The sequence below is a fragment of the Canis lupus genome, chromosome 15 (assembly GCF_048164855.1).
Source record: "Canis lupus baileyi chromosome 15, mCanLup2.hap1, whole genome shotgun sequence".
NCBI classification, from domain to species: Eukaryota; Metazoa; Chordata; class Mammalia; order Carnivora; family Canidae; genus Canis; species Canis lupus.
In genome coordinates this window covers 1,460,575-1,473,195 of record NC_132852.1, presented here as the reverse complement: position 1 = coordinate 1,473,195, position 12,621 = coordinate 1,460,575, and the positions used below count along the sequence as shown (strand labels likewise).

General features: G+C 40.7%; 1 protein-coding gene and 1 non-coding gene across 2 annotated transcripts in view; one reads left to right on the top strand and one right to left on the bottom strand.

Annotated features, from left to right (window-relative positions):
- CSMD1 (CUB and Sushi multiple domains 1) overlaps positions 1-12,621 on the top strand; it is a 1,871,580-nt gene that overhangs the window by 1,368,393 nt on the left and 490,566 nt on the right.
- Positions 9,345-9,447, bottom strand: LOC140605567 (U6 spliceosomal RNA). The gene has a single exon (XR_012008207.1). It is a non-coding gene; the product is annotated as a U6 spliceosomal RNA (small nuclear RNA).

The following is a 12,621-nucleotide window of genomic DNA, read 5'->3' as shown; positions in this document are numbered from 1 at the left end:
CTTCAATACAGCATACATTTTCTACCTCCACTAATTTCAATAAATAAAAATCATTAATTTCCATTTAAAATAAGTAAATCATTTTACAATTTTATTAATTGCAAATACAATAGATTTTAAAAATTAATGAAAAATCTCTGTATTGATGCATACAGTGGAATTGCTTTTTATGCACATTAAATTCAAATGGAGTAAAAGTACAGTTTACATAGATCATCTGATCCTCTAAAACAGCAGGCACATGAGGATTATACGAGTGGAATATGTTAATGTAAATATTCTCGCATCAGAATGGATCTGTACTTGAATCCTCTTAAATTATGAAATGTCATGTTTTAGCATGCACATGTCTCCCTAGTTCCTTTTATTTTACTAGGGTTAAACCTCTTCTGAAGATATTTGCAGTCTACTAGAAAAGTTTCCAGATACATAAAGAAAAGTTACCACAGTTTAGAGGGACCTGTATAACTGTCTAAAAATGCTCTTTATGAAAAGATGTTTTTGAGGGGTGATGGGTGGCTCAGTTGGTTAAGTAAGTGTCTGGCTCTTCGTTTGGACTCATGTTGGGATCTCATGGGTTGTGAGATTGAGCCCCATGTCAGGCTCCCTGTTCTGTGGGGAATCTGCTTCAAGATTCTCTCCCTCTGCCCCTCCACATGGCTCATGCTCTCTCTCTCTCTCTCAAATAAGTAAATAAATCTAAAAACATAAAAAAATAAAAAGACATTTTTGAGAACCCTTTAATTTGTCATATACTACTTCATTCAAAATGTAGTGGAGATGTAAGCTTCTTGAATTTGCAAAATATGCAAAAACTACAAGTCTGGGAGCTGACCTCGGTTTAAAAAAAAAAAAAACACTTATACCATATAAATGATAAATACAGTTTTCATGCTTTGCATCAATTTTTTGTTTGTTTGTTTCTAGTAGTTCTCTATCCTTCCTTCGAAATGATAAGGCTTTTTCCCCGTGGATAGCCCTGCCCTCCCTGGGGAAACCACAACTCTATGTCTTGGCAATTGGAAGGGATTCCAGTGTGCCCATAAAGCTGCTCTTTCCACAGGTGCTTCCCCATTCCTACCAGCACTTCAGAACATGAGTTCACAAGATCCCCTTCTTTGTATTCAAACCTTTGCCATGAAACATCTTTCCCATTTTAGACTTGGCCTGGCACTGCCTCTGTGGGATTGAAGTCTTCAGGCCCAACAATGGCTAGCCTCACCCTTCAACATCTGAAACCATGTCCTGAATTTGGAAAGTGGACTGGCATGAGGCACCTGTGCACATGCTCACATGGCAGAGAGTGTCAGATCCAGGTGGCCACTGGCTTGAGTACGGGGGGAGGTCATATGCTAAGGCGAATAATCCTTGGCACCAGTCACAACTATAGACTTAGAATAACAAACCACAGTGTGGTTTAGTATCAACCTGAGCTGTGAATAGCAAAACATATTATCAAAAGTCCCTTTTATCACGATTATTAAACAAATCTAAAAACAATTTACCAATACTAAAGTCATGAAATAGGAAATAAAGGGTGACACAAAAGCTGCCTGTTCAGCAAAATCCATTTTGTTCCCCCAGGTTCCCAGAGGGCAGAGTATTTCACCTCAACCAGAGCATCCTAGATCACTTGACCACTACATCCACCCAAAGACTTAAAGCCAATCAGTTTTCAGGCTCACAAATTTTAAGATGTATTTTGGCTTATAATACATATTTATTCATTTGAATGTCCAAATATCTCAAGGATGGGAGTGAGAGACACTAAAACAGAAAAAAAAAAAAGATATTCGCTAATATTGCTTAAGAAATGAACAGGTTTTAGAAATAGAAATTATGTTTACTATTTACTGAATCCTTAAATAATCTATGTCATAGGCTCTGTAATTAATGTTTTTTTCTTAAAGGTGAGGAAACTGATTCACAAAGAGGTAAAGTCTACCTCTTTAACCACTATGCAGCCCTAGAAGGAGAGTGAGACAGGTGTTTAAATTAGGAACAGGTCCATCCTGACAGACAGGTGTCCGGAGCGTCCTGAGAGACAGGTCTCTCTGTGTTCACACCGAGAAGCGAGTAGTGATGTAAGGAGGGGCTCGGGGGTATGATGTTATCCCGCAGTTCTAACAAGGGAAGCAGAGATTTGCAACATCTGCACACGTAGTAGGTGTGCCCTCTTTATCTGCTTATTTGCCCATCACTTATTTGCAACATTCATGGAGAGTCTGCATGTCAACTGTCTGGGGCTAGGGTTGCAGTGGTGCTCAGGACAGGTACTGATGGTAGCCACAAAAAGCAAACAAACAAGCAAATTAACCAATAAAATTGAGCAAAGGGACAGAGGTTGCTGAAGGTCAAGGTCGTGGATGTTAGATGTGATGTATCCATGCAGGGCTGTCTCCTGAGCTGAGCCCTGGAAGATGTGGGGTTGGAGGAAGGAGAGGGGAGGTTAGTGTAGGCACTACCAAGGTCCTGTGGTAGGAGTGTATTTGACATAAGTGAGGAGCAACAGAAAAGCCAGTGTGGCTGGATTGAATGGGCGAGGGCAGAAGTGGTGGGTGGTAAGGTTTGGGACACATTCTAAAGGAAGAGACTTCAGAAGACTTGCTGATGCTTAGATATGGGAAAGAAAAGAACCAGAAAAATAGAACATGACCCCCAGGCTTAGGGAGGGATTGGGTATCTGGAGGGATGGTCTTGCTGTTGCATCTCATGGTTTCACTGGATACCTTCATGCCTTTTCTCTCATATTCTCCTATCTAGCCTTTTACCGAGAACTCCTTCAACCAAAATAAGGAAAATTATAGTGAAATGTAAGAATGAGAGCACTTAAATAACCTCAGAAACATGTATTGACTCCCTATATCCAGGTTTAAGAAATCTGCTTACTTCACCTGTGTGTCTTTTTCCTTCAGGAAATGCAGTCAGTCCTTTATTTATGTATTCAGTGTGCTCAGGCCCGGGTGGTGCAGGGCCTGGCTCTCACCCTCAGAGACCGCAGGACCTAGAACAGGGGTTAGCAAACCTTCCCCCGCCGAGGACGCCATAGTACACGTCGTGGCTTCTCAGGCCGTGCACCGTCTCGGCCATACTTGCTTTGTGTTTCTCCCACAGCTCTTTAAAGAACGTAGAAACCACTGCTAGGGGGGCCGCAGGGAACCTGGCACAGGCTGGATTTGGCGCGTGGACTGCAGCTTGCAGACCCCTGGCCTAGGAGGAAAGCAGAGACGTAGGCAGGCGGGGGAGCAGAGGGAAGGGTGGAGACGCCCTCAGGACATCAGATCTCCCCTGGGAAGATGAGGAAGCAGCGCTCAGGTCCACAGGGAAGGGTCTGGAAGGGCAGATGTCGCCCCAGGACGGAGGCTGGATGCCACCCGACTGGGGCTCCCGGGAACGCTGGCACTGGCAGGCATGCCTGCCCTCCTAACAAGGGGACGTGCGTGGTGAAGAGTGAGGAGCCAGGAGAGGAGGTCAGGCATGGAAATAACTCCATCAGTTATTGTTGTTGTTGTTATTATTATTGTCTGGTGGAGCATAGGGGAAGACGTGTGTCATAGGAGGGGCGGGGAGCCGTTCTCAGTCCCCCTGGAGGGAGAGTTGAGGTGATTTCCAGCCGCAGGGCCTCCAGCACCCCTGGGCGGAGGACAGCTCCCCGGTGGCAGTGAGGCATTGATGGGCGCGTTCCTCAGGGGACGCGTGGCGTTGGCTGTGTGCTTCTTCCTCCTGGCCAGCCTAGGGGAGGGGCCTATTCTTTTGGGGTGGTTCTCCCTCTGAACAGAGAATATAAAATCATTTTCCATCTTGTCTTTAATGTTCCTTTTTAAAAAAAAAAAAAACCTTCATCAACTAGGCCAGAGTTATCACAAATTTCTATTGTAAAAGATGCTAAGGAGACGTGCTGTGTGGCATATAGCATTTGTCACAGTATTTTTCTGTCTTTAGAACAAAACAAAAAACTCAACTTTTTGTCAAACTCTATAAAAGAAAATGAAGGAAATCTTTGTTCACATTTCTCGAGCTTACTTTTGTTATCATCATAAATGTTAAACGCCTGCAAGAAAAACCTAGTACGTTTCTTTTAAGTAACTGGCTTAAGGCAAAATAGAATGTTTTTCTTTCATAAAGGTAAGCTTGGTGGATTTGACTTAAATAAAACTAGTACATATATTTAAGTTATATTATTCACAAACTCAGTTTATTAATAATGTGAAATAGTGAAGTTACTATCTAACTAGTAAGTCAGCAAGAATAGAAATAGAGCCTAAAGTACAATTTTGTACAAGATTCAAAAAAAAAAACTATTTTCTCATTGCATGATATGATCAAGCACGGATACCTGGATGACAGTAGAGAAATATATGCAGCTGTTGGCCTCCTGCTCTCTTATAGATCTAGATACACCTAACAAGCAGGGATTTTATAAGTACAAACACAAAAATCAAGTGTATCTCTTTCATGTGAAAATTGTGCTTTTTTGCTGCACAGTATTATGTTCTCAGTTTAAAACTTATCTAAACTTATCTAAACTGGCACTTGACGGGATGAGCACTGGGTGTTATTCTGTATGTTGGCAAATTGAACACCAATAACAAATAAATTCATTATTAAAAAAATAAATAAAACTTATCTAAGCACACATGAAATTCATTTTTTTACTGAAAGGAGAGTGTCTGTCTTCATTCCTGATGCTTGAAAACAAGAAGCCTGCTCACACTTGTCAGAGATTCACATTGCAGCCAAGGGGCCCCTGCTTTCTTAGACACGGCTGGATATTCCTGTCTCGCACCCCAAGAACCTGGGCAGGGGCAAGGGTACCAGGCCGCAGCTCCGCGCCCTGCTCCTCCTCTTCCTTCAAAGTCCCGCGCTCCAGCTGAACGGAGGTTCAGAGACCGGGTTCCTCACAATCCCGCCCACTTCTGCGAACAGGGGGAAACACTAGTCCGTCCCATTCTGCAGCTCTTCCGAGGAGGTTTGAAAAACACCGGAGGGGTCTGATAGCCTTCCCTGTCCTAAACCCCAGCAGCCCTGGAAACGGTTCAGGATTTCCCTTTGCAACCTGGTTTCTCCAATGTTCCAATTGCCTTTTAAATTCAATAATATTACCACTTAAAACCCAATCCCTTTCTCCACGGGGCTGAGAAAACCTCTTTAACAGGTTCACTTGATGAAAAATGACCGATAACACTCACTTCTGCATCTTTCCCTAATGGTCTTTGCCTTGGAATATTCTGAAACTCTATCTTACAAAGTTCATTATTTCTTAGAGCATTGTTCAAAAGCTTTTCACCAAGTACCTCGCTGTGAAGCAAATCACGCGTTGTGACAATAAATAGGGTTTTTTTTTGTTTGTTTTTGTTTGTTGTTGGTTTCAGCGACAAGGCAAAGCCTTGCAGGAGGTCAACAATTGACGGTGTCTGTACAGATGCTAATACCGTTTCTCCAAGATCTTTTGTTTCTGGACAGAGAAACAAATCATGAAATACATCTTGGTCTTTGCCTTTTTAAAGCACCGACTTATAGCAGAAAGCTTTTTTTTTTTTTTCTTAAATTTTTACCATCATTTTTGTGAGATCTTTTGACTGTTACCTTGACGGAAAAGCTGTTTCATAGAACAGGGACGCGTCATCAGTGTGTTGAGTGATCCTGCGGGGAGCAGATCTATTCCCGCTCATCGTGCTGCATCGTATCTGGGAATTCCCACTGTACACCCACTCCAAGTTTTCATGCCATGTTACTGAAGTTTCACCAACTGTGTGACTTTACCTTTCCTGGTCAATAAATTCTGCCTCTAAGTGACTGGCTTCCTGAGCCTTTTCACAAGTGTGACTTCTTGCTTCTCAGCAAAAGCTTTACTCTATTTTCGATTCCAGTAGCTGCTTAAAATAATCAGCACCATTACACGTTGAGTGACTGTGATTTGCAGTTAAGTGTCTTCAATTCCACCCGAGCCTGCGCTGCGTTTGTAAGTTGTCTTCCACTTGCGATGCACAGCGGACGGGAGAACTTCGATTTCCCACGTAAAACCCACAAGTGGCTTTCATGGGAACGACAGAATTCCTTTTGTGTTGCGTGTGACCTTAGTGCAGTGAGATGATTCAGAAGATTGTAATTCTTTATCACTAACCTTATCAGAATTGCCTGTACACCTAGAAAACTCTTGCGCTTCACACCGCATCTTTAGAAATTGCCACGTTGGTCCATCAGGGATGCGTGCCTGACATCGGTAGTGATAAAGCATAAAACCGCAGGGCACCACACACCATGAAATAAGCAGATCGTGAAAATATAAAAACGTCCCAGTAGCATTTACCTGGCCCTCTGCACGAGTCACACTTTACAGTCTATACCGCAGCATCAATGTGTGAGGCCAGTTGGGTGAAGGTGCGTAATTTTTTTTTCTTTACAATGAAATGTTTGTGTTATTAATTTATTGCAAAATGGATCTTATTTACCTTTATAAGTCACTCAGCCACTTAAGGGAAATTTGGGGTGGTAATTTGGGAAGGAAGGGGACAGCATCAATACAGCTCTCGGTTTACCAGCACCCTCCCAGCCTCACGTCGGAAATCACGAATAGATCCGGCCAAATGAAGAGAGCCTCACTCTGTGCTCACCTGGGGGCACTTCCACTTACAGAATCACTAATGGATCTCTCAGTCTGTTCATCACCGGGAGCATCAGCCGCGTGTAGTAGGTGAGGTTCAAAACAGCAGTCTCACAGAGCCACCTCCTGTGCTTGCCAATTAAGGAAACCCGGGTATTGAACAGTTCCAAGCTAGGTATTCTGGTGATTCAAATGAATTAAGTGAGAGTCAAAAGGAAGATATAGATTTGAGAGTTATTTAGAAGGTGAAACTAATAGGATGCTGCAGGTGGGAGTCGGAGGGAGAGATTGTTTCTTCAGACATTTCTTTGAGGGCCCACAAGTGCCTTTGTAAAATATATACATATATATGTGTATATATTTATATATAGAATTATATATAATAGATAATATATTATAAATATAATATAATATATAATATATTTATTATATATTTTAAATATAATATATTGTATATAATATATATTATATATTATAATATATAAATATAATATATATTTATATATTTTATATAATTATATGTGTAAATTATTATATATATATATATAAATTAGATACTATGAAATATATTTACTCTGTAGCAGAAGTACTAGGTTTCTCCTGGCCCCCACTGGCACAGAGCTACCATTTTGGCCACCACAAAACAGAGCTCCTCCTTTGCCTGAAACTGGGAATTCCCAGCCCCTGATTCCAGAATCCCATCAGTCTTTTGTTTCTGAATCTACGGGGCTCCTTATCAAGAAATAAAGCTCTTTGTTACTCATAACTGAACCATGGCATACATATGGAATTTCAGGGGAAAATATTGGGTTGCTTCTTGGAATTAAAATTTCTTGAGGCATTTCCCATTAAAACCAAGGAGTATGTTTTCCATGAGAAGCAGGTGTGTGCACAGTATAGAAAGCATGACTGGGGATGCTGCGTGGGTCCAGTATGCCCCGGTGAGTCGTATATGAATTACAACGCCCTGCGAGGACCAGGCCGGGCACCCAGCCCTAGCTGAGTGTTGATTCTATGGAAAAATTAATTCCAACTTTCCAGAGGCCAATTTGTAGTCACATATTGAATTGAAAGCCATTAAAATCTGAGACTACCTATATTTTAATCAGAAAACAAGATCATCTAATAAGCAAAATTTTTGATCCAAATATATAAGACCTCTAGTTCTCTTTTCTAGGAGTCTGCTTTTCTGGTTTTAGTATCAAGTTGTTGGCCTCATACAATGAGTTTAAGAGTCTTTTCTCCTCTTTAGTTTTTTGGAAGAGTTTCGGTCAGATTCATGTTAATTCTTCTTTCAACATTTGGTAAAATTCACCAGTGAGGCCATCTGTCCTGGTCTTTTCTTTGTTGGGAGATTTTGGATTCCTGATTCAGTATCCTGCTAATATCAATTGGTTAAGTTTTCAATTTCTTCCTGATTCAGTCTTCTAAATTGTAGGATTCTATGTATTTTCCATTTCTTCTTAGGTTGTCCAGCTTCTACTGTATAATTGTTCATAGTAACCTTTTACAATCCTCTGTATCTATGAAGCATAAGTTGTAATTTCCCTTCTGGCATTTGTATTTTTTTAAATTTTTGTTTATTTATGATAGTCACACAGAGAGAGAGAGAGAGAGGCAGAGACACAGGCAGAGGGAGAAGCAGGCTCCATGCAGGGAGCCCGACGTGGGACTCGATCCAGGGTCTCCAGGATCGTGCCCTGGGCCAAAGGCAGGCGCTAAACCGCTGCGCCACTCAGGGATCCCTGTATTTTTTTTTTTTTTTTTTAATTTGAGTCTTTTCTTTCTTCCCTTGGTGAGCCTAGCTAGGGGTTTGTCAGCTTATCATTTCAAAGAACCAACTCTTGGTTTGGTTAATGTTTTCTACTGTTTTCCTGTTCTCTATTTCATTTATCTCTATGCTTTAAATAATCTTTATTATTTCTTCCTCCACTAAATTTGGGCTCAGTTTGTTCTCCTGGGAGTACCTTTACATGTAACTCCCTTCCTTTCTCTTGCTGACTTTTGACAGTATAATTATAATGTGTCTTGGGGTAGCCCTATTCAAGTGCAACCTTGTTGGGGTCCATTGGGCCTCGTGGATCTACATATCCATTTATCTCCTCAGGTTCAGGAAGCTTTTGGCCATTATTGCTCTTTATATACTTTCTGGCCCATTCTCTTTTTTTTCCCTTGGAATTTCCATGTGTATAATTTTTTTTTCTTCTTCGAATTAAAATTTTTTCCCATTAAAACCAAGGAGTGGGCAGCCCGAGTGGCTCAGCGGTTTAGCGCTGCCTTCAGCCCAGGGCGTGATCCTGGAGACGTGGAATGGAATCCCACATCGGGCTCCCAGTGCATGGAGCCTGCTTCTCCCTCTGCCTGTGTCTCTCTGTCTGTCTGTCTGTCTCTCTCTCTCTCTCTCTCCCTCTCTCATCAACAAATAAATAAAATCTTTAAAAAAAAACAAAAACAAAACAAGGAGTATGCTTGGGTAATGGTTCAATTATGTGTTCCATAATTTCAATAGGCTTTCTTTGCTCTTTTTCATCTTTTATCTTTTTGTTCCTCTGATTGGATGATTTCCAGGGCCCTATCCTTCAACTTGCTGTTTCTTCTCATGGTCAAGTCTACTTCTAAAATGATTGAATTCTTTATATCAATTATTGTACATTTCAACTGTAGAAGTTTTTGCTTCTCTGTTTTGATGATTGGTAGTTTCTTCTAGTTTCTCATCAAACTTCTTGTTTTTGTTCATAAAGAGAATATAGAACATTTCATGGATGTGCCTGTCATCTTTGTTCAGGGACCGTGCTAGTCTTCTCTTGGTTATTCCAATTGTAATAAATGTGCTGCTAAAGCATACACAAAATGTATGAAAATACAACATATTGAGCTGATAAATTAAGCCTTACACACACACACACACACACACACACACACACACACGTATACGCTCTCTCTCATTCTATATAACTCCCCGTTGTTTGGGCACCTGGGTGGCTCAGTTGCTTAAGTGTTGACTCTTGGTTTCACCACAGGTCATGATCTCGGGGTCATGAGGTTGACCCTGTGTAGGGCTCCAAGCTGAGCAGGGAGTCTGCTTGAAGATTCTCTTCCTCTGCACACCCCCCACTTCACTCATGATACACACACTCTCTCTCAAACAAATAAATCTTCCAATAAAAAAATAATTCTCCATTGTTGAAATAAATTGTCTTTTAATTAAGGAATATAGCTATGTAGTCTTTTCTGCCAGGATGGTTTAAATATTATGTTGTTAAATGTGAGACTAATCCATTTTGACTTAGAAATTCGTGAGAATATATTTTTTCTGATAAAAGTGGCTATTTATGTTTTACAGATTTTTCTTTGTAAAAAGACTATTAAATATCATTAAAAAACCTATAATTTTACTTAAGAATCACAGAATACTAAGAACAAAAGGCACTTGAGAATCCTTATGACCGGCTTACTCATTAAAATTAAAAAAAAAAAAAATCACATGGGGGACCTGGATGTAGCAGTGGGTTAAGGTCTGACTTTTGGTTTCAGCTCAGGTCACAATCACTGGATCATGAGGTGGAGCCCTGCGCTGGGCTCTGCACTCAGCACAGAGTCTGCTTTAGACTCTCTTTGTCCCTCATTACCAGCCCTTGCTCTCTCTCTTTTTCTCTTGCTCAAACAAATAAATCATAAAAAAAATTTAAAAAAGCACAGATGAATATTAACATTTATGTACACATACACACACATACATTATTTTATCTCCTACTTAGTGCTAAGAATGGGGCCATTCACTATAGCAGATTACAAATAACAAGTCAGAGATAATTTACTAGGGTTTGTTATATGTTAAGGTCTAAATATAGATCATTTTCACAAAATAGTATATTTTGAAATTAAGTTTATTGATTTATTATTTACTTATTTATTGAAGTAAACTTCAAACTACCCTGATAAATTTCTCTGAGGGAGGAAAAAAAAAAAAAAAACACAGAAGGATCAAGGTGACATATGACAGTGAAGAGAAGTAAGGTATTTTAAAAACTTTTAGATTATGTATAAAGTGATACTTATTCACAAAGATATCCATATTTATATTTTACTAACTAGAGATGTAGGACGTCTTGGACTAATACATTTCTGGAATCCCCTTCTTACAATTGTTTCTTTCTCTTTAGGGGGGAAAAAAAAAACTATATTAAAAGTTGGCTTTATTACCTATGTCCAAGCCTTCCCTGGTCCTCCTTGCTCCCATCTCGGTCAAGGTTCTGCTCTTCCCCCACACTGCACCAAACTGGCTCTAGGCAGGTCCACAGTCTCTGGCCAGGGAGTCAGATTTGCTGGCCCGTACTCAGTCATACACCTTGACCTGTCCTTAGCCCTTGACGCAGCTGATCATGCCTTCCTCTCTGAACACCGCCTTCACTGCCGACTTCGACACCCCTTGTTGGTTCGCCTCCTGACTCTCTTGCCTCCTCAGTGCCTTCGCTGATGCCACTTGGCGCCCTTCACCCTTGAATGTTGCACAACTCAGGGTCTGCTCTTTTCCCATCGATATTCATTCTATCTGTAGGTTGAAATACGATAATCTATAGGTGGACCTCTTGCAAAAATTTCTCGAGTCAGATAACTGCTCTGAACTCCACGTGCATACATCTGATTGTCTATTTGACATCTCTACTTGTATGTTCAATAGGCATTTCAAACATAATGTGTCCAAAACAGGCCTAGATTTTCTCTCCAAAACCTGGTTCTGCTATTTTCTTCTTGGAAAATGGCAATTTCTCTCTTTCAGCTATTTAGGCTAAAACACTTAATAGCTATTTTTAACTCTACTTTCTCTCTCAAACCCCGCATCTGTCAGCAAATGCATAGAGATACTCGACCCATCATAGCCAGTGTCCACCTTTCCACCACTTCTATTGTTAATCGCAACAGAGGTCTCAGCGACCCTCATGCTTGCACAAATTATTGCAGTTCTCTCCTAACTTATTTTCTTACTTCTGTTTTTGCCCCTGTTCAGTTTATGCTCCACACAGAAACTGGAGTGATTCTTTTAAAAGTTACTGCACATCACTCTTCTGCTCGAAACCCTCCAGTGACTTGTCATCCGTCTTGGTAAAAAATCAAAAGTCCTAATGATGTTCTTCAAGGCTCTGCATAAACTTCCCCCATCATTCCTTGATCTCATGCCCTGGTGCTCCAGCACCACACTGCCCCAGCTCATCAGTGTCCTTGCAGTTTCTCAAACACACAAAGCACACTCTGCCTCAGTGCCTTTGCCTTCTCTGTCTGAAATGATCTCCTCTCAGGTATGTGCAGGCTTACTGGCCATGTGCTGTTGGTCTGTGTGAAGCTTTGTCTGGGAGCAAACACCTCCTTTCTTCTATACCCATTACACTGGATTGGTGTTTATCCCTGGTCCGGCCACCAAGGGACGTGCAAACAGTCATTGATTTGTTTGTTGGTTCTGACTCTGCCCTACAAGGCAAATAAGGGCAGGGCTGTGTCTGTTTCACTCACTATCGTACAACCAATCCATGAACTTTGTTTAGTTCATAGCAGATGCTCAAAAGCACCTGTGGAATGAACCATCATAGAATACTTACCTTCAGAGTTGTGAGGGTAAAAATAAAGCTAAAGAACTGAGGTGACTGATGTATTTTACTTAAACATAATGTCTTCCAGGTCCATCCATGTTGTTGCAAATGGCAGGATTTCCTTCTCTTAAGGCTAAATAATATTTTGTTGTATGGATAGACTGTGCCGTCTTTACTCATTCATATGCCCATGCATATGAATGGATTGTTTCCATATATTAACTATTGTGAATAATGCATGATTCCTCTTACATGAGGCATTTAAAATAGTCAAAAGTATAGAAATAGACAATATGGTGATTATTATGGATTGGGGGAGGATGACATGGACAGTTCTTGTTCAATGGGTATGAAATTATCATTATACATTATCATTATACAATTATCAGTATGTTTCTGAGATCTGCTATACAGCATAGTTCTCATAGTTAA